The sequence below is a fragment of the Lepisosteus oculatus genome, chromosome 9 (genome assembly GCF_040954835.1).
Source record: "Lepisosteus oculatus isolate fLepOcu1 chromosome 9, fLepOcu1.hap2, whole genome shotgun sequence".
In the NCBI taxonomy this organism is placed as follows: Eukaryota; Metazoa; Chordata; class Actinopteri; order Semionotiformes; family Lepisosteidae; genus Lepisosteus; species Lepisosteus oculatus.
This window is the reverse complement of record NC_090704.1, coordinates 28,463,992-28,482,579: the sequence shown is the minus strand read 5'-3', so window position 1 is coordinate 28,482,579 and position 18,588 is coordinate 28,463,992. Positions and strand designations below refer to the sequence as shown.

General features: G+C 37.7%; 1 long non-coding RNA gene across 1 annotated transcript; it reads right to left on the bottom strand.

The window, feature by feature from the left end:
- Window positions 1–1,339: 1,339 nt before the first annotated feature.
- Window positions 1,340–18,325, bottom strand: LOC107078482 (uncharacterized). Its single transcript, XR_011190327.1, has 4 exons — window positions 18,288–18,325; window positions 14,441–14,508; window positions 4,807–4,982; window positions 1,340–2,071 (listed from the first exon to the last, which is right to left on the bottom strand). It is a non-coding gene; the product is annotated as an uncharacterized lncRNA (long non-coding RNA).
- Window positions 18,326–18,588: the final 263 nt, after the last annotated feature.

The window sequence follows — 18,588 nt, the reverse complement described above, 5'->3', positions numbered from 1 at the left end:
CAAGAATTATAATAAAGTTGAATTTAATAAAGTAATATTTAATGTCATCTCTTGAGTCACAGTCACCATAATATCAGAGAAACTCATGTATTTTCTGTTTCACAATGTCAGATCAAAAGCTTTCAAACTTCAGTAGCACCAACAGTTTTGTATTTAAAATAGGCATTGCTTTGTTGAGATGGATCTATCTTTGTCATGTGCAGTTTAAGCAAATGGGATTTAATGCCATGGCTGGTCTTCAATTTGCCCAGGTAATACAGAAACTAATTCACCCCAAACTAGTGAAGGGACTTCTGGACCAAAACAAAATGTTTTGTTCACTGAGTCATGATGATAAAACAATTCATAAAGAGCAGTGAAGCTCTGTCTTGCTAAGATGATGCATGGCTGCCTGAAGGATAATCTATTGATCATTATTGTGAAGGACTTTCATGATGAAGGCATATGGCCTATCTATCTGTGCACTAGTACTGGAACAACTCTTATGTGTCCTTGTGACTTCAATAGGCCTGATGTTGGTCAGAATAGGTAGGAATTTTGATACAATTTTTGGTATTTGGTATTAAAAGCTCAGTAGTGTCACCTCCCTCATCACCGTTTGCCAGCCCAATGGTATGCAAATTACATCCTCAAATCTGGATAGATGAAATTCATGCAGGGTTGTTCCTTAACTCTTTGATATGCTGCACAGCGTGCAGGATATGTACCTACATATTTTTTTTGTACATGAATGTTATGAATGCCAGAGCACTAGTAACCTTCTCCTTCAGCTTCTGAAGGAAACATGGATGCATGGTCTGTACAGTGGCTTAGACAGCTTTAAAATCAGTGATCAGATCAGTTTTCAGAGTCCCCAAGGCAACCTAGGAGAAAATCACTCAGTGAATGGAGTTGTGTGCGTGAGAGTCATGATACAGTACGTGTCCCAGTGAGTCATCACAGAAATGTATAGTTGTAATCTGCAATGTAAGTGTTTGCTTTTTGTAGTTTGTCCCCTTGCTTTTGGAGGAAAGTGTCCAGTTCCATGACCAAAAATTCATTTTTTTCAACCAGTCTGAATTGAATTTACTTTTTAAAAATGTGGTGCAGTGTGAAGCCTTTTAATTAGGTATTGATTTAGAAAGAAGACAGATCACCTAAAATAGTATTTTTAATTTTAAAAATGTCAGTGTCTGACTGAAATGACTGAATTTTTGTTCACATTTATTTGTATATGTTTACCAATCTTCTGTTTTTCTAGTCTAGGCAAACACTCAACTTGCTAATGTCCAATGCAAGTTACAAATAAAATAAATTAATGCTAAAACACCCTGTGGAGACGTCTAGTGCATTTATTTTTTATTATTCATGTCAGTACAATTTATGATTCTGCATTACAGGACTTGGTTACATGCCATGCTGAGCATAAATGATCATGTTCCATTTTTATCTTTTAATCACTGAAAGCAAAGTTAAGCAATTCAATTAAAGATAATCAAATGAAGATGTGGCCTCTTCTTGAAATTAGTTTAAATGAAAAAACATTATTAAAGTCTAATGCAATCTCTTCATCTTTCCAAGTTACTGGCAGCCTGTTTACAACATCTACTGTACAGTAAATACACATTACTGTATATTTAAATATAGAACTGTTATCAAACAGAAAAACATTATTTCCATGGAAGGACAATTCTCTAACATTTATTTACAAACTCTGACCAATAAAGAAATAATAACTGAATGCAGCTGAAATGTATTTCCTCTTACACATCCAAAAACTTATGAGTTTATTGTCAACTCAATCCATGAGTAAATGTGGTACAAATCAATTAACAAAATATTCTTAACAGCGACAAAATCATAAGAAATAAAAGGAGTGCCCATGGCTTGAATCAGGGTTCCAGACACAAATCATATGGATGTCATGGCTCATGTGTCTTGTGTAGTCCTGTGAGTATATGGGGTTGGCTTGAATGAACTCCAAAGGTGATGGGTATTTCAAAACAAAGCTTGATGCTTGCTGCATCTGTGTGGCTTGGAAGCTGCTGAATGCCTCTGATGGAGTCTTCAATCTGGGGTCTGACTACATATGCTACACAGACAAAATGTAAAAAAAAACAAAAAGTTGCATTCATTTGAAACTTGAACTGAAAACGTCCACAACACTGCACCGATGCTTCCAGGTCACACCTGTCAGAGAAGTGCTCAGGGTGTGATCGATAGATCGATGCCCAGATTCATAAACGATTGTTCTTAAATGGTTCTAGCCAATTGTAATTGCTATTTTAGCCAGGACAGTCCTAGACACCTCTTGCCCAATAGCTTTTCTCAAGTTATAAATCTACATGTGTGATGACTGTTGCATGCAGCCAGCAAAACCTAGCTAGTGGGGTTGAGGAGTAGGTTATACCATTAAACCATTCCTTGCTGCATTGCTGAAAGGACATACAGTACAGCCAGATTCCAAGGTACCCCTCATTCTCCCCTTTTATTTTTTGTGTCTTATGGTGATGGTGTCCTGCTTTTGTGAGTTGTGAGTTTGAAAAAAAAACAGAGGCACATTATGACCATTGTAGACTGAAGTAATTTAATAAGAAATTCAGCGTAATTTTTAAGATAATACGTAATTAATGTTGTCTATATATTGACCATCAACTTGGCAAAATACAATCATATGTAAGAAAAAAGACTGATTACAATCATTATCTTTATATATACAAAATTCAGGACCACTTTTACAGAGCATGTAGTTTGCATTTTGAATGTTCTGATTAACACAATGCAATTTATTTTTTCAAAACTGGCACAAAGTTTTATTATTAAAGGATAAAATGTACAATTAAATATTGTGCCCTCATATTTTCAAAACATAATGCATATGAAAAGAGATGCCATTAATGATTTTCATTATTGGCATATTCCTGTTACATTGCTGGATCATAAACGTCAGAAACATTAAAAAGTGTATTTCCAGGCTGTGCAGTACTCCTTATTAGATCTGTCACTCTGAAAGCTTGATTCCCTCAACAGCCCTGACAGAGCACTGGCAGTAAGTTATGAAAAGAGACATGTCTTTTTCCTTTGATGGAAAAACGTGACTAGAAACGGATCTAAAACAAATTGGCTTTGTTACTTTATCCACAATGTTAAGGTTCAGCTCAGCTGGTGCAGTCACACAAAATGAAAGTCAGCCTCCAAATTCTGGGGTTTCTATTCATCATTATGTTTTCAATTCACATTAGCTGTCTAGTTAATTATTTGTGAATGAGTAATCATCCCACAGATAAATGAGCATTTCTTTGTACTGAGTTCAGATTTTTATTTTCTTTTACTAAGACTTGTTTTTTTTTTAAATTGTTTCTCAGAACATTGCTATCAGTAGGGGCCTATTGATGAACAGTAATAAAACTGCCATTGGATAAGAGAAAAACTATCTGGCATTGAATCTATTTAATTATATATTGTACTGTATTTGGACTTCCAGCCAGGCATGCACATCAATTGAAATGGAAGGGTTCTTTCTTTGTCCACATGCACAATAAAGTGTCAATGCAATGAAATGAAGACTCTTTAGCTGCTAGGTGGGAGGATCTACATCCTGACCCGCTGAACAAGGAAGGACGTCCATCTGAACCAAGCAATTAGAACTTAAGACCAGTAATAAACAAGGGGAGGCAATTCAACCATTCTTTCTCATTCGGTTGCTAGGAGCTAATCGATTTGAGGATGTCATCCAGCTGTTTCTCGAAAGCTGCCAGGGCATCAGCTTCAACAGCATGGTTGGGTGGCTTGTTGGCTTATTCCGAATGCTCTCAAAAACATGATTAGAACTTCCCAGCCCTATAATAAATTAGCATTTTTTCCTTTATGTTTCTTGTGAATCCATGTCTCCATGCCTGTAAACAGGCATTATAGATGGTTGATTTCCTCTGATGATATTGAGGGGTGTCCATCTCATATAGACCTTGAGCATACCCAAATGATATGGCATTTCTCCTCCTTGTGAAATGCCAAGCTCTGCTTGTATCTCATCCACCTTGATTTGCCTAATAAATTCTCCAATTGGGAAATCATTTAGATGTAATGATTTTAGCAAGGCATTCAGATTACAAGAAATCTTCAAGAGGTTCAGGCACATGGTTTCAAGCTGAGCACTTGGTTGCTCACCGTATGCACCATCATGTGAAGTGTTGAATTTCACTGGAGTTACACCTTCCTTGTTGAGAAACAATTCAGAAACATGTGACTGATTTTAAGGATTAAAATAAAATTACGGAAATAATATATAATGCACTGAATTATTAGAATGGATTTAAATACCTTGTGCTATTATTGACTAAGCCAGTTTTAAAATGAGCAAAGGTATTATATAACATGATACATAACAGGACAAGCAGGAGTGCCAGAGTGCAATTTGTACCAGGCAGTACATTGAAAATGTCAGGTTAATTTACTCTTTATTACTCTGATACATTAATTAGCTGACTACAATAAACTAGCTCAACTGTGGTCAACTTATTAAAAGAAAAAGTAGTATGTAGTCACCTTCTGTTTTGTCAAATTCTTCTTTTTAAAATTAAGTTTGCCAATTATTTTGTTATAAAGCCAACTGATGTGGAGTTATGCGTTTTTCATTTCTCACCTCACTGCTATGATCTCTGTAGCAGAACAAGGCTTTAACAAAGAGAATGAGATAGTTTACACAGACTCCTTTGACCCAACCACCTTGGGGCCATGCATCTTTTAAAACATCCCAAGCAACACAGTCTTGTGCCAGAGGTTCAATGTTGATCAGAGGAGAGGTCCCTAACCAGCAGCAACACATACCTGCAAGTGCATGGGAGGTTGAAAGAGTCATTATCTTCTGCTGAGGGAATCCCAGACAATAGGCTGGAGGCATAACCCAGTTTTCAACCCATCACATCCAGATCGTGGAGCTCAACCTGTACTCATCTTTACCACTTGAGGCACCCGGGAACATGTGCAACATCTGGCCTTTTGATCTTTTAAAAAAAGTTTTGTTGAGATTTAAGCTTTTTTTTTTTTTTTTTTTACATTTTCCAGTGCAAGTTCTTTAGAGTCAAACAAAATAGCTTTTGGCTTTTGTCAAAATCTGCCAGACAACCATATTGCACGCTGGAGGTTATGTACTCTTTTAGGAGCCAAAAAAAATTTAAGATTTGTGTTTTATTTTGATGTAGTTTTTTTTTTGTCTAGTTGAGAAATATTGCTTTCTACCTCAATCAGCCCTCCCAGCAAGCACTTTGAAATCAAACTCATTTATTTTCTCTGGTCTAAGAAGGGGAAAAACCATTAGAAAAAAGAAACATCATTTTTCAAAAGAAATGATAACAATGCCATGGCTTATAATAGGAGCAGTACATCTTCTCTAATTTCACTTCTTTTCATGTAAACCAACCCCACCATACGAACTTAATTCTCAAGAGGGAGATGCTGTGAATTTAAACAATCCTTGTTGCTATCTGAAAGTGAAACCCATGAAAAGCCTTAAAATATAAAATAATGTTTCCTGTAGTGTCTTTGACAAGAAAGCTGGCAAAAAAATCTAGATGCACCCTAACTTAAGGGCAGCTTTACTTTTCATTCATGTTTATAGATAAAGTCTATCACATGGGTTGGAAGTTTTGTTTACCATTCTGGTTTCGGTATATGCAAACGAATTGTGTTCATAGGTTTTAAGAAACTCAACTCCAGGGTTTATGTTTCTCCTAGAAAGGCTAAGACCCAAATTAGGTTAGAGAATATTTTAAATTAATACTCATAACATGTTCTTCATAAACAAAACAGTTTGAAGAGTGGGCTGCCTCTGAATATGTTGCTAATGCATTCCAAGTTGGAAAGACTTTCCAGCTGAAGGAAAAGACCACATGTTGTGTTACATTTCGAGAGAGAATGTAAATCTCGCCTAATTGCTGCATCGGTATTGAAACCATGCCTTTGGTCTTGACACCTGCACAGAAGGAAGCTTGACATAGCTCCAATTAAAATATGAAGTAAAGATAAAGTATCTCTCAGTATTTTACTGGTGTTCCAAATTAACAACTCCTTATCTGAAAATTCTAGGATCTTTACATAGATGAAGGATAGAGTCTTTTCATGCATTCTGAACTACACAGAAAACATCGAAAGTTCTAAAAAATTATTGCTTCTTCTCCATTTAACAGAGGGGAAAAAGCCTATTTTAATATCTACAATATTTTGAGATGATCCTCAGTTGGTGTCTGAAAGGTGATAGTTCATTGGTCAAACAGGATATATAGAGATCACATATCTGAGAGTTGTATGAGTAGGGCCTTTCTTCAGTTAGACAATTTCATCCTACATATATATGCAAAGCATAGTATGAATGTGTACCATCTGTTTTGCAAAGTTTTTCAGGAGGTTGAAAACCAGACTGAGGCGCCTTATGTGCGTTTGTTTTTAGATACTTTTCTCCTTCCACATTCCAAAGGCTTGCTGGCTAGTTTCATTATTGTCTCTATATAGTTACAGTATTCTAGATAAACTACTCTAGAGTGATGCCGTCTCTTCTTTTATCAAGAGCATAGCACCCATAAATAAAGATATTGAATTCCAGCTGGGGATAATAAAAGCTGAACTACTATCTTGCTGGTAGGGCAACTGTAAATTTACATACAAGAATATGCACTTAATATTCTGTTGACAGCTGAAACCGCATTGTGTAGGAGCTTCATAGTACATTGTTTAGTTAATATTTTCCATGTACAGATGAACACCAGCTTCAATTTTCTTTGTTTTGCTTAAATGAAAGCAAAAAAGCATATTTGCATATAAGCTTTCTAAATATGAACATTCAAACTTCAAAAACCTTCTGAAAACTAGGAGCTAATCACACTCTGAAGCAAAAGGCAATTACTGTAAAAATTAACATCCTTTACATAATTCTTTTTACCCAAAAAACTCACACAGAAATTTACATATATGGGGCTCCACTACACAGCAGATCAGGTGGAGATGTAAGAATTACTTCACCAATTGAATTAAGGTTGAACTTTAGGGAGGCCAGAGTGTAAAAGCCTAAAGTGGAATTCAGCCAGGAGACCATTGTTAAGATAACCTAACCAAGCAGTCAGGGCTGTGCCTTAATATGTAATTTGAAGTATAGCACTTCCTACATCACAGTGTCTCCAAACACCGTACTGGGGCATTGATTCAGAAACTCTGGTCCAAACGGAAGAGCACCACCCACTGATCCACTGATGCAAAAAAAATACTATTGTGTTTTTATACTGTGTGACAGAGTGCTTGTTATTTTTTCTTTCTTTTGCTGAATGTGAAGTACTCCAATATTTCCCTCTACCCTTCTGGTATGTATGAGAGTATGTATGTGATACGAATGAAGTGTGAATGATACTAACCCTTTTTGTTGTTTCCCTAAAATCACTACAGTGTTTTCCCTGTTGGAGCATAGTATTGTATTTTGTTGCTCAAGATGGCCACCAGTCACCTTTCCTGTTTGTAGTTTGTAGTTCCCCAAACTGCCACATCAGCAGTACTAAAAACACTGCTGATCTTAAAGGGAAAGGCTACTGGTGAGCCATCTATAAATAACCGATGTAAGGTTAGTTGTTTTGTTTAAGTGAATATATCACGGTTGCATGACTCTGTTAAAATTTATAAGTTTTTTTGGGATGGTTAAATACTTTATTTTGGTCAAACTGCCTATCTCTGTTAAGAAAATGCGAGCGAGTCCCTTTAAGAGGATGGTCCTTACAAGAGGAGGGGCTATAAAAGGGACTGGGAGAGCTCAGTATGGAGGAGGGTGCCTTGGAGGAAAGGTGTGGAGAGGACTCCTGTGAGGGTTTTTTTGTTATCCCTATTTTGATGGCAAAAAATCCAGTTTTGTTTGCATTTGAAGACTGCTGTGTGGGAGTTTCTTTTCTTTTGAGCCACACCTGGTCACTTGGCCGGTGACATACTGTATCTACCTTTAGAAGGAAATAAAGGGATTTCAATAGAGACTATCAGGTAAACTAGATAAGATAACTTTATTAGCCATATACAATTTTTTGCATTAGGAATTTGTCTTTTCGTATACCACAGCTTGCTCCCCGTGAGACACAAAGACACGCTGACAGGGAGAGAAGCTTGGGGTCAGAGTGCAGGGTCAGCCATTGTACAGCACCCCTGGAGCAGCTGGTGTTAAGGGAGTAGGGAGTAGGGAGTAAAATTCCTCTGCCAGCCATGGGATTTAAACCTGCAACCTTCCAGCTACAGGCACAGATCCTTAGCCACAGAGCCACTGCTCCACCCTAAGGCCCGCTAGCCTGATATCTGAATAGTAATACTCTAGAGTGGTGATAATTAGCACCTGCGGATTTGTGCAAAGTGAAATTCCTAACATTGCCGTCGGTTTGAGTGAGGCAATACATGCCATGGCAAACTGATAACCAAGAATGCTCATGACAGGCGTAACCAACAACAGCCAGAGCAAACACCAGTGTTCTCTGCTAGTGCAGCACTTTACAAATAAAACAAAAATGCTGGTTAAAAAACGAAACCAAAAAGAATTGCTGCTTCTTGAGTCTTGCAGAGGACACACTACTTTCCTGGGAAACAGCACAGGAGGCTGAAAGAGAAACCTTTCAGCTGCTGAGCTGCAAGGAGAGGTAGAAGCCATGCAGCAGATGTGCGGGACACCAGTTCAAGCTAAAACTGACTATTTCTTTAGCACTATATGAATAAGTCTAGGTTTCACTCTCCTAGCTCCATAATTCAATGGATTCTACATTTACTGAAAAAAACAAAAATAAATTGTGGCATACACAATCAACCCTAAACTACTGGCTTATCCAATACTTTACCTGAAGAAAGCGAAACTCAGCCTTCTCTAAGAATTCCCTTCTGTCATCAGATGTCAAATAGTCAGTGAAGGTGGCCTTATTTTTATTCATGAACCTACAAATGTACAGTACAAAAAAAGAGTACACCTGTGGAAATCATATAAGCATGTCTACATATACAGTACCTTCAGACTGCACTGACATTATCTCCATTTCAATTAATTCTGTCCCAACATCTTACTGCTGTGCTCCAAGCTGCAGACCCGATTTCTGCATAGGTCACTAACAGATCATATTTTTATCTAACCAGAATACAGATTAAGATACACATCTTCTCTTAATTATGATTAGCAAGCAGAACTAGAGGATATACAATACAGTACTGCTTGAGAGAATTGTAAAACTGGCATTCATCAAGCGCCAGATCTTTAAAGATTAAGTTTGCTTATGTGAAGTATGAAAAGGGAGACTATATACCCTATCGCTCTTATCACAATTTTCTTATATATTGTACGCAAATAAAGTGGTGTATATAGAGACTCAATTTCCAATTAGGAGGTTAAAGAATGATGTCACCCTTTCTTATTTTCAGTGTAAATTATTTCTCGAAAGATCGCACAAATTCTTAATTAGAGAACTGCAAGCTATGAGGCAGGTGTTTTCTTTGCATAATCTGATAAATGCTTTGAGCTGACTGCTGTCTCAATATTGTGTGAAGGATATGCTAAGTTGAATTTAAGAAAAAAATCATTTTAATTACCTGAAAAAGTATTCAATTAGAATAGTATATCAAGGAGCCACATAAGATGACTTGTGATGTTCAAATAACCATTTGCCTCATTGTGCTAAGGTGAGGCTAGCTTTGAATAGAGAAAAGTGTTGATTTTTTTTATAACTTACTCCAAGATTGATGTGTGTCTGGAACAATCTGACAAGCCATTTTGTTGAAGATGATTCCCTGGGACCCTTCAAGAAATGTCTGGAAAATATGCTATAAGCTACAAACAACCAAACTGATTGATTTGACTGAAATATGTCCTCTCATTTGTAACCTTGTTTTGGTTTTAAATAAGGCACAGTGAAGTAGGTTGTATAAAACAAAAACATATTGAATGATATATATTGAATCACGGGGGGGAATGTTCAGTGTGGAGGCAGAGCCCTGGATGAAAGGCGACAAGTTGGATAAGCCACATCTGTGAGGGCTCTTTAAAAACACACTGAACACCCCCTGAAGGGACAAGCAGGGCAACCCCAGAAGGGGAGGAACTTCCACCAACAGTCCCAGAGGAGTAGTACCTGAATGTAAGGCCATCGTTTTTCTTCTTTTTAGTTTCTCTTTCTTTCTGCCTGTCCCATCATGTATCTCTACCAGGGCAGGCTGTCCTTTTTCACACATCAAGTTTTTATTTTGTTTTGGCTTTGCGTTCCCTGCTCTTCCAGACTGGACCCTGTTAAATAGGGTAAGCCCAGTCTGGTTACTGCTGTGTTTAGCCTTTGTTTTTTCCCAGGCTGGTCCCTGTTAGAAAGGGTAAGTCCAGCCTGGAAGTTTTTTGGTGCACAGCGGCACATTTTTCTTTTTCCTTTTTGTTCTTGTTTTTCCCCTTTTTTGTGTAATTTCTGGTTCTCCCTAACCTCGCACCAGTGCCTCAGTCCCTCTGTTGGTGCGTCAACAAATACTGGTGCTTCCTGCGGCTCCTCCAACTCCCACAGTGTTACTCAGTTAATGTCCATATCCAAACAAATCTTTACAAATCCTCACCCATATAGGTTAAAAGTATGGCTAATGTTATCTGTACTATCTTGTCAACTGATTTCTTAATGGAGTTTATAATGAAACTTCAGACCAAGGTCTTTATCACCTCTGCTTCTCAAACTCGTAACTTTCCATTACTTTATTTCCTGAAAAACTTTAAATACATAGTTAGCCTCTCTCATTTATCTCTTTGGCTTGTTTTTGTCTTTCCACAGATGCTGCGTGCATTAAACCTCATGCTGCTAAGATCTAATGCTAAGACCATTTCACTTTGGATACAAGGTCCTTCTGTGGTGCCTTTCCTTTCTCCAGTTTCACACTCCCATCTCACCTAGAGCTATTTCTTGCTCTAGGGTCTATATCCCCCTGCATTCTTTAACGAATAATATGCAATGTGGATATTACCTTGGGCTCTGGTCTCCTCAACAGAAGCAAACCTTCTTACCCCAGAACCATAGACTGTGGCTCCATCTCTGTCACACTAAGGACTCTGGACACCTAATCTACAAGTATCTCACAATCTTTGCCCCACAATTTCTGTTTGCAGACATCTCAGCATTTCTGCCTTAACAGCATCCATTCAATCTTGACCTTGCCCCTCTCTTTGGAAGCTCCACCAGTTTTCGTCTCAGGACATAGACCTCCTTTAGCAGTAGAACCATTGTTTCCATTGCAGAGCACTAAATCCCAGTTTCTAGTGCCGTCAGTGTGCTGGCTTATTCCCCATTACCTGCATTATTTGGAACTCTTGCTCTCACACTTTCCTATATCCAACAACTCTGCTTCATTGCCCTTAACCTTTCTCATTTGTTGCTCCTCACTTCTTTCTTTCTGAACCCCATATCTCTTGCAGGTCATGGGATACCTGAGGTCATTTCATCATCTTCTTAGATTGGTGTCAAAGCCTTTTAAACTTTAATTTCATTGGATGTGGAATTACTTCATCTCTTCCTCCAGAGAGCTATTCTGGACACACACAGTATTATCTGGCTTATGCAACCCTTTAGCACGCCATATAATTGACCATAGAAGCAAGCCAAAGTGTCTAGGTCATAAAGTTAACATGGAAAATGCCTTTGAACTAATGGCTGCTGACCCTAACCTACAGCTTGTTTGAAACAAATACAATTTCACAATCTCTATATAGGTTTTGGGTGTCCTACAGTGAAAAATGCTTGCAGTCCCCGGCTGCACAGATTCTGTCACACCCCCTTTCCCGATTCCTCTGCAGGGTTTGTGAACTACTGTATAATACATAATCACCGCTACTCTTTTGGGGTTCCACTCAGAGCAATTAAAAAACACTGCTCATTCACATTGTCAATAAGGACACTCCAAAGCCTCACACTATGAAGTGTGAATCTTCACATATTATGAACCATCTGAGACACTTCACCCATCATCTGCAACCAATTCATAATTTGTGTTGCTCATATATCAGGTTACTCACCCACTTAATTCAAATTTCCAAAACATAATGTAAAGCATATTACATGTTAAGCCTTAGCTCCGCACTGGTATTATGAGGTCTTTTGGGAGTCAAAACTTTCCTGACCTACAAGAACGGCCTGAGGCTGGTCCTCAGCCAAATTGGTTAAGCCAAAGCGTGGTATATGCAATTCCTCAATGAACACTCGGAAATGCAGTTTTCTGAAAGTGTTATTCTTTGTGAAAAGATGCATGTCCCACAATGTGTTCTTTGTCTGTTACATTTTAGCTTCTACAGTATATCGTATTTTACTGGACTACAAAAACTCAATCTTCCTGCCACAAATTCTATGAGGTACAAGTAAACATTCTGGCAGCTTTGGGAGCCAACAGTTGCTTAAAAGTATCATTCAGGACTTTTTCAGTAACCTTTGTTTCTTTCTGTGAAATTTCTAAAAGCATCCTGCAGTAACTGTTGCAAGAATTCATAATGGGTTTGTTTTCAGTATCCTTGGGGTTTACATTTTTTTTGAGGGAATACTGAAGGATGTTTTTGTGAGCCACTCCCAAGCACCACTCTGCCCAGACTCAAAACAGAAACCCATAGACCAAAGGACCCAAACCGCCCTCTGGGCAACAACCATTTTCCAGTTCAGAGCCTCAGAAGGCCAGTCTGTCTGTCAAGGGTGACTAAGAAACAATAGCTATGTAAATACAACTGTTGCTTATTAAAATACACAGGGTGAATGCAGACCTCAGTTTCAAGCACTAGTTGTTAAGATGAGTTGGAAAACAGTCCATCTGATCTTGCAAATAATTGCTTGAATTTATGTGTAAGGTCACAAGGTAATTGAACAAACCAGAAAAAAAAGAGTCGTGGAAAAGGGATTTTAATCACAGTTTTGCTCAACAAGAAAAACTATTAACCTTTTGGCATATGAAAAACACTTAAAAGCTTGAAGTAGTTGGGGAAATACATTATTCATTGATTTTTATGCATTTCATAATATACAAGAGAATGATTAGGTCATCATACATCAAATTTGTGCAACCTAAAAGCTGAATAACATTTGAACCTTCTAAACTCATGTCAATGCAGAACAGAAGGTCCAGTACTCCTTTACACTGCAGTTTTACTCCAGTGTATCAATGTAAGTGTATTAATAGTAATAGTGTGCACAAGGCAAAGGTGACATATTGAATTTAATATTTACACATCTGTGAGCTTTCAGTATGTAGTTTCAAATGCACAAAAGACTCAAAGGTGATTTATGTAGGAAAAAAAACAAAACACTAGATAATCATGGAACGGCAGAAGTTTAAATGAGAAGAACATGACAATTATTTTTCATAACAATGTTCAGCTGTTGTTTACGTCTTGCCACCGACACCTCCAGTTAGTTGTGCTCTTTTGCATTTTAAAAAGAAACCTCTGATTTAACAATAACCAAATCAATGAGTTAATTACAAATTCAGTCACAATTATTAAAATAAAACATGAAGATAAGAGTAATGTGTGGCTTTCACTAGTGCTTGTCATTACAAATTTGCCTCAACACTGATCTTTAGGAGTAAACGAAGATGAAAAGGTTAGGAGACACACTAAAAAACAAACAACTTCTGTCAACGTTCCATCACCCCCCAAAAAAAAATCACAGGTTGCTATGACAACTCTTTCACAGTGCTAACAGTGTTACTACTACTGCAAATGCGATCACCTTGCACACAACTAGCTATGAGCAGAGGGAATAGAAAGAAAAGATTTTGTTCACTTTTTGACCATGTTTCTTCTGTGATTATATTTTGAATGGATTAAATTGCTCTGTAATACGTGCCTGAATAATAAAATCCAATCCATTACAGTGCCAACCACCTTCTTTCAATGTAGTTTCAGATGAATGCAATGAAATCAAGGGAAATAAAGATCAGCTTTGAACCCCAAGCACTCTTTAAATGATCTAAAATCCCTTTGCAAGGATAGTCTGTAAACATTTTTTATAAAACTGTGCATGTATAGATCAGTCCTAGAGCCTGTAACATTTTGGTTTGTTGAGAATAAGAATCCTCTTGATTTGAATCCATTTTCTTTCAAAGAACATTTGCATTAATGAGAAAGGGGGTTCATTATGTGGTCCATTTAAGGAAAACGAACACTGATTGCCTTCTGTTTAAAAAGAAAAACTCCCTGCTGGGCAGAACTAGCAAATAATTAAGGAGTGTCCTGAGTGTAAATTGTATGGTAGAAGTAACAGTGTTCCCGTGCTTTGACAGCAGGATTTGTGCAAGGAAACCTGAGGTCTGTGAAGAAACCTATTTTGGTGGCCCAGATAAAAGCAGTCAGAAAATGTGCCCTAGATGAATTCAGAGCACAGAGACTTGTCATCCCAAAGTATAAAGAAAAACAAACCAAATCAATGTGATGGCTGGTTATCTGACGTCCTCCCATGCTTACCCATGTGTGAGAAACTGCCAAAGGCCCATCAGGAAAAAACTGTGGTGGAAGCTCCAGAACCAGATCAGCTCAAAGACCAGAATTGGAATCAACATGTGGAAGGCAAAAAAGAAAAATGCAAACCCTGAGGATCGAAACGTTAAACCTTATAAAGTTAGTTCCCCTTCATATCTCCATGCGGTGGACACAGTAAGGTAACATATTGACTTTGGCAGGTTTTGAGAGATATTGTGTCTCGAAGTCACTGCCATGACAGCAGACATGCTTGGGCAGCTAATAGTCTAGAGGCCACAGTGTAAATTAATACTGCCTGACTTGAGAAAAGTGGAGCATTAAAAGGCAAGGCAAGCACCCTTCAGTTCTTTGTGATTACATCATGAAAAAGGGGCTAAGCAAAGAAGACTAAAGGAAAATGTTTTGAGTCACTCCAAAGAAACTTTGTAAGAGGTTGTTTCCACCCATCAAAGATTTTATCTTTTGCATTAGTTTAAGTGAACATCACAAATCAGGGTATCTCTGAGACAGGGGGAACCAGAGCCTATCCCAGGAATCAACAGGTGCAAAGCAGGATGCACCCTGGACAGGACACAAGTGCACTGGGAAATTATAAAAATTAATTATTTGTTGCCTGTGGTTACATTTTAGGTTATTTTTTCTTTGCTTTGAGTTTTTGTTTTCCTTCTGTCTTAAAGACTTGTGTGTACAGTACAGAAATATGACCTAACGGTAAACATACTGTAATTAACTTTTCTGTTGTTGCTCTATATCAACTTACAGCTCCTTATTAAACAAGCCAGCCCTTACGATGTCATCTACAAGCATAAGAGAACAAAATACACAAAAACAATGAAACTTTAATTACTAATGAATGCTCATTAACTTAAATATTAGTTCTACTATGCTCTGTCCAACACTGAACTTTTTTTCTTCTCAGACTAATCCTATTTATTTAATGTATTGAAATTTTGACCTTTCATTTATATGTATTTTCACATTACCCTTAGACAAATGCTGAAGTAATGTCTGGTTGATTTACAAGAAAATGTAGTTGCCTTTTAGCATAAACCTGCAAGGGAGATCAATTTCTCTGTTAACACAATTCTGAGCAAGATTCTTCCATCTCAAAGGAGAGCAGAACTATCAGAAGAAAATGTTACAATTTAGAAACCGCAGCTATGAGTCTTAGTTCTTCTGAAACTGAGGTAATGTAGTCAGCACAGATGATGAAGGAACAACAGCAATTGTTATTCTTTAACTATTCCTGACCATTTGTAGAATGCGCTTATTATATTAGTTGATTTTCTAAATATACTACTCTTTTTTCTCTGCAGAGCAGTTATAAACACACTGAGCAACAGTACTTTCAAGAGAAGATCCAAGCTTTCCAACCCCACGCTGCCTTGATCTTCATTACACTGGTCTAATTATCTTTCCAAAAATCACTGCCTCTGCTCAGGTCTACTGTATTAATCATCCATCACAAACTTAGTTACATGCTTTCTTACCAATTAGTGCGAAGGCAGGCAGGCTTGTGCTGGAATCAATAGGATGACTCAGTTGAGTGGACCCCAATTTTTTCAACCTCAACAGGCAAAGATTTTGAATCTTTTTTTTTGCTTTTCAAATAATTTTCAAAAGAAAAAAAAAGAACCCACTCCTACAGAGTGCATAATGTGCTTGAAACCTTCAAGAGGAACAGATGGTTAAATTACATTTATCCAGGACCCACACAGCTTAGCTATCTAGAAAACAAATATTAGATATAACCAGCCTGATTCAATCTGTAATTGAATGTAAGCCTCAGGGCCAAGGTTGCCTGTACCAAGGTTATCGCCACTTTCAGTCTTCTTGGGATCAAAAATGTTCCTTTATATTGGGATCTACAGCAAAAATGGCTAACCGTGGTAAAACATTACCTAAAATGTTTAGATCAATTATGCACATTATTTGAGTCACTTAATTTCTTATAGGGCAGCATGGTGGCACAGGGGTTAGCATTGCTGCCTCACAGCAATTGACCCCTTGGTTCAATTCCATATCTGGGGTTCGCATGTTCTCCCTACATTCTCGTCAGTTTTCCTCCCACAGTTCAAAAACATATTGTAGGTTAACTGGCTTCTGGGAAAACTGGCCCTGGAGTGTGCGTGTTTGTGACTGTGTCCATCCTACAATGGACTGGCGTCCCAGGCAGGGTGTACCCTGCCTTGCACCTCTAGCTTGCCAGGACAGGCTCTAGCTCTACCCTGACCCAGATGGGAAGAAAAGGTTAGAAAATGAATGTCTGGATAGATGGCTTCTTATGGTATGGAATACAACAGAAGTCAGAAATAAACGCAGCTCTTCAGGATCCAGGATGAGTGTCTCTGAGCTACTGAATAAAACTGCTATGCCCCCTGTTGTGGTGTGCTCCTTTCTCTGTGCTTGGATTACTCAGGCATGAGGCAGCCAGCTCCTATTTGTGGAAATGTGTTCTTCGTATTTGTGACATGTGGAGATTTGGAATTAAGTCCTCATCGCAGCGGTGACTGAGTGAGAATCCTACTCATGGTATTGCGAGTTGTGAGAGCTGAGAGCTCTGTGCTGAATACTGACCTACTCACTGACAGACCCCTCTCCCTTCATGACCTGTAAATATGCCAGAGGGGGTCTGGATTATAGCAGTAGGGACCCTGAAGCATTCTACAACCTCCCCGCCTGTATACCCAGTCCCCCACAAGCAGATAATTGCTCCCAACAACACAGTGATTTTTCCAGGAGGAGGCATGCAGAGCCAACTGAACCATTTCATGTGTGCCTCTTAAAGACAAATTCTCTAATTACTTATATTTCAGCAATATTTGAGCACTTCACTCTGCTCTTTTCTTCCAATTCTGAGGAATCCAAAGCTGAGTTTTCAATCTTTTTAATCTTCTCTTTCAATTTTTGTTTCACATGAATGCTTCTTAGGTGTGTCTTATAACTATTTCTGTCACCTACCTTTAGAATTGAAATAGGGCATGTCTGTCAAATATTTGTCCAGAGACATTATATGTGTCTTATGATGGGATTCTGCCGAGCAAATATGAAGTAATTAACTATTGTAGTTTTGTAACAATTATATTTTATATTCTTTTAAAAACCTTTGATCTAATAGGTCCTGAAAGACTGTCAACAAATTAGTGAAAGGTACCACAGGAGACTCATTTATATCTTGTAAAGTAAAGCAAAGGCTGCAAAGTGGTTTTTGATCTTTGGATCAATTAGCTGCTAAAATACAAACTATCTAGACATTAGTAAACTTTCATATGCTTTAGAAATAATTCTACAAATTTCCTAAATTCTTTAAAGCATTTTAAATGCACGTTTTTATAGTGGCATCTGTTTCCATTTTAGGTTTTAAAACCCGCTGAGAACACACTTATCAAATACTTCCAAGAATAAATCTTATTAAGACTGCAAAGACTGGAGACACAGAGCTGCTCCAGTGGAAGACCTTAACCAATTGCTTTGCATCTGTCCTTTAAGAAACTAAAATAATTTAGAGAACTTGAGTGAACTCACAATTAAGTTAGGCCCAAGCAACCTTCAGACATGATTTGATTTTTTTTCCTGTACAAGGGAACATTCTCGTGCTTTGTAGCAGTGTTTTCTAGTTAGATTGCAAGAATGATGTGACAAATATCTACATCTTGACTACACAAACACAAACTAAATCTTTGTACTAACTCACAGCACATAAACAGCTTTATAACTATAAAGTGATGAAGAAAAGAAGCCACTACAAAAACCTGAATATCTTCTTTTCACATATGTTGCACATACTGTATCTTTCAAAATTTAGAAAGATGAAAAGGGGGTAATTACTCACCTGTTTGCACTGCTGGTTAGACTTGGCTGGCAAGTTCCTTTCCACAATGTTTGGAAAAACAATGTTTCAACAGGCCTTGCAAGACAGCACCACCCCACTGCTAAGGCTGGGAACTGCCTGAATACTCTGATTTAAAGACACAGAACCCCTTTTCTCTTTATTTTAGTTAAATATAAAAATAATATGTAGTCTATACATAAAAATAAGGCAAAAACTAAACTATAAAAATTAAGACATAATTAAATTTGTAAAAGTTTCTTTTAGGAAGTATTTGTTTTGTTAAATATATGTAAATCATTGT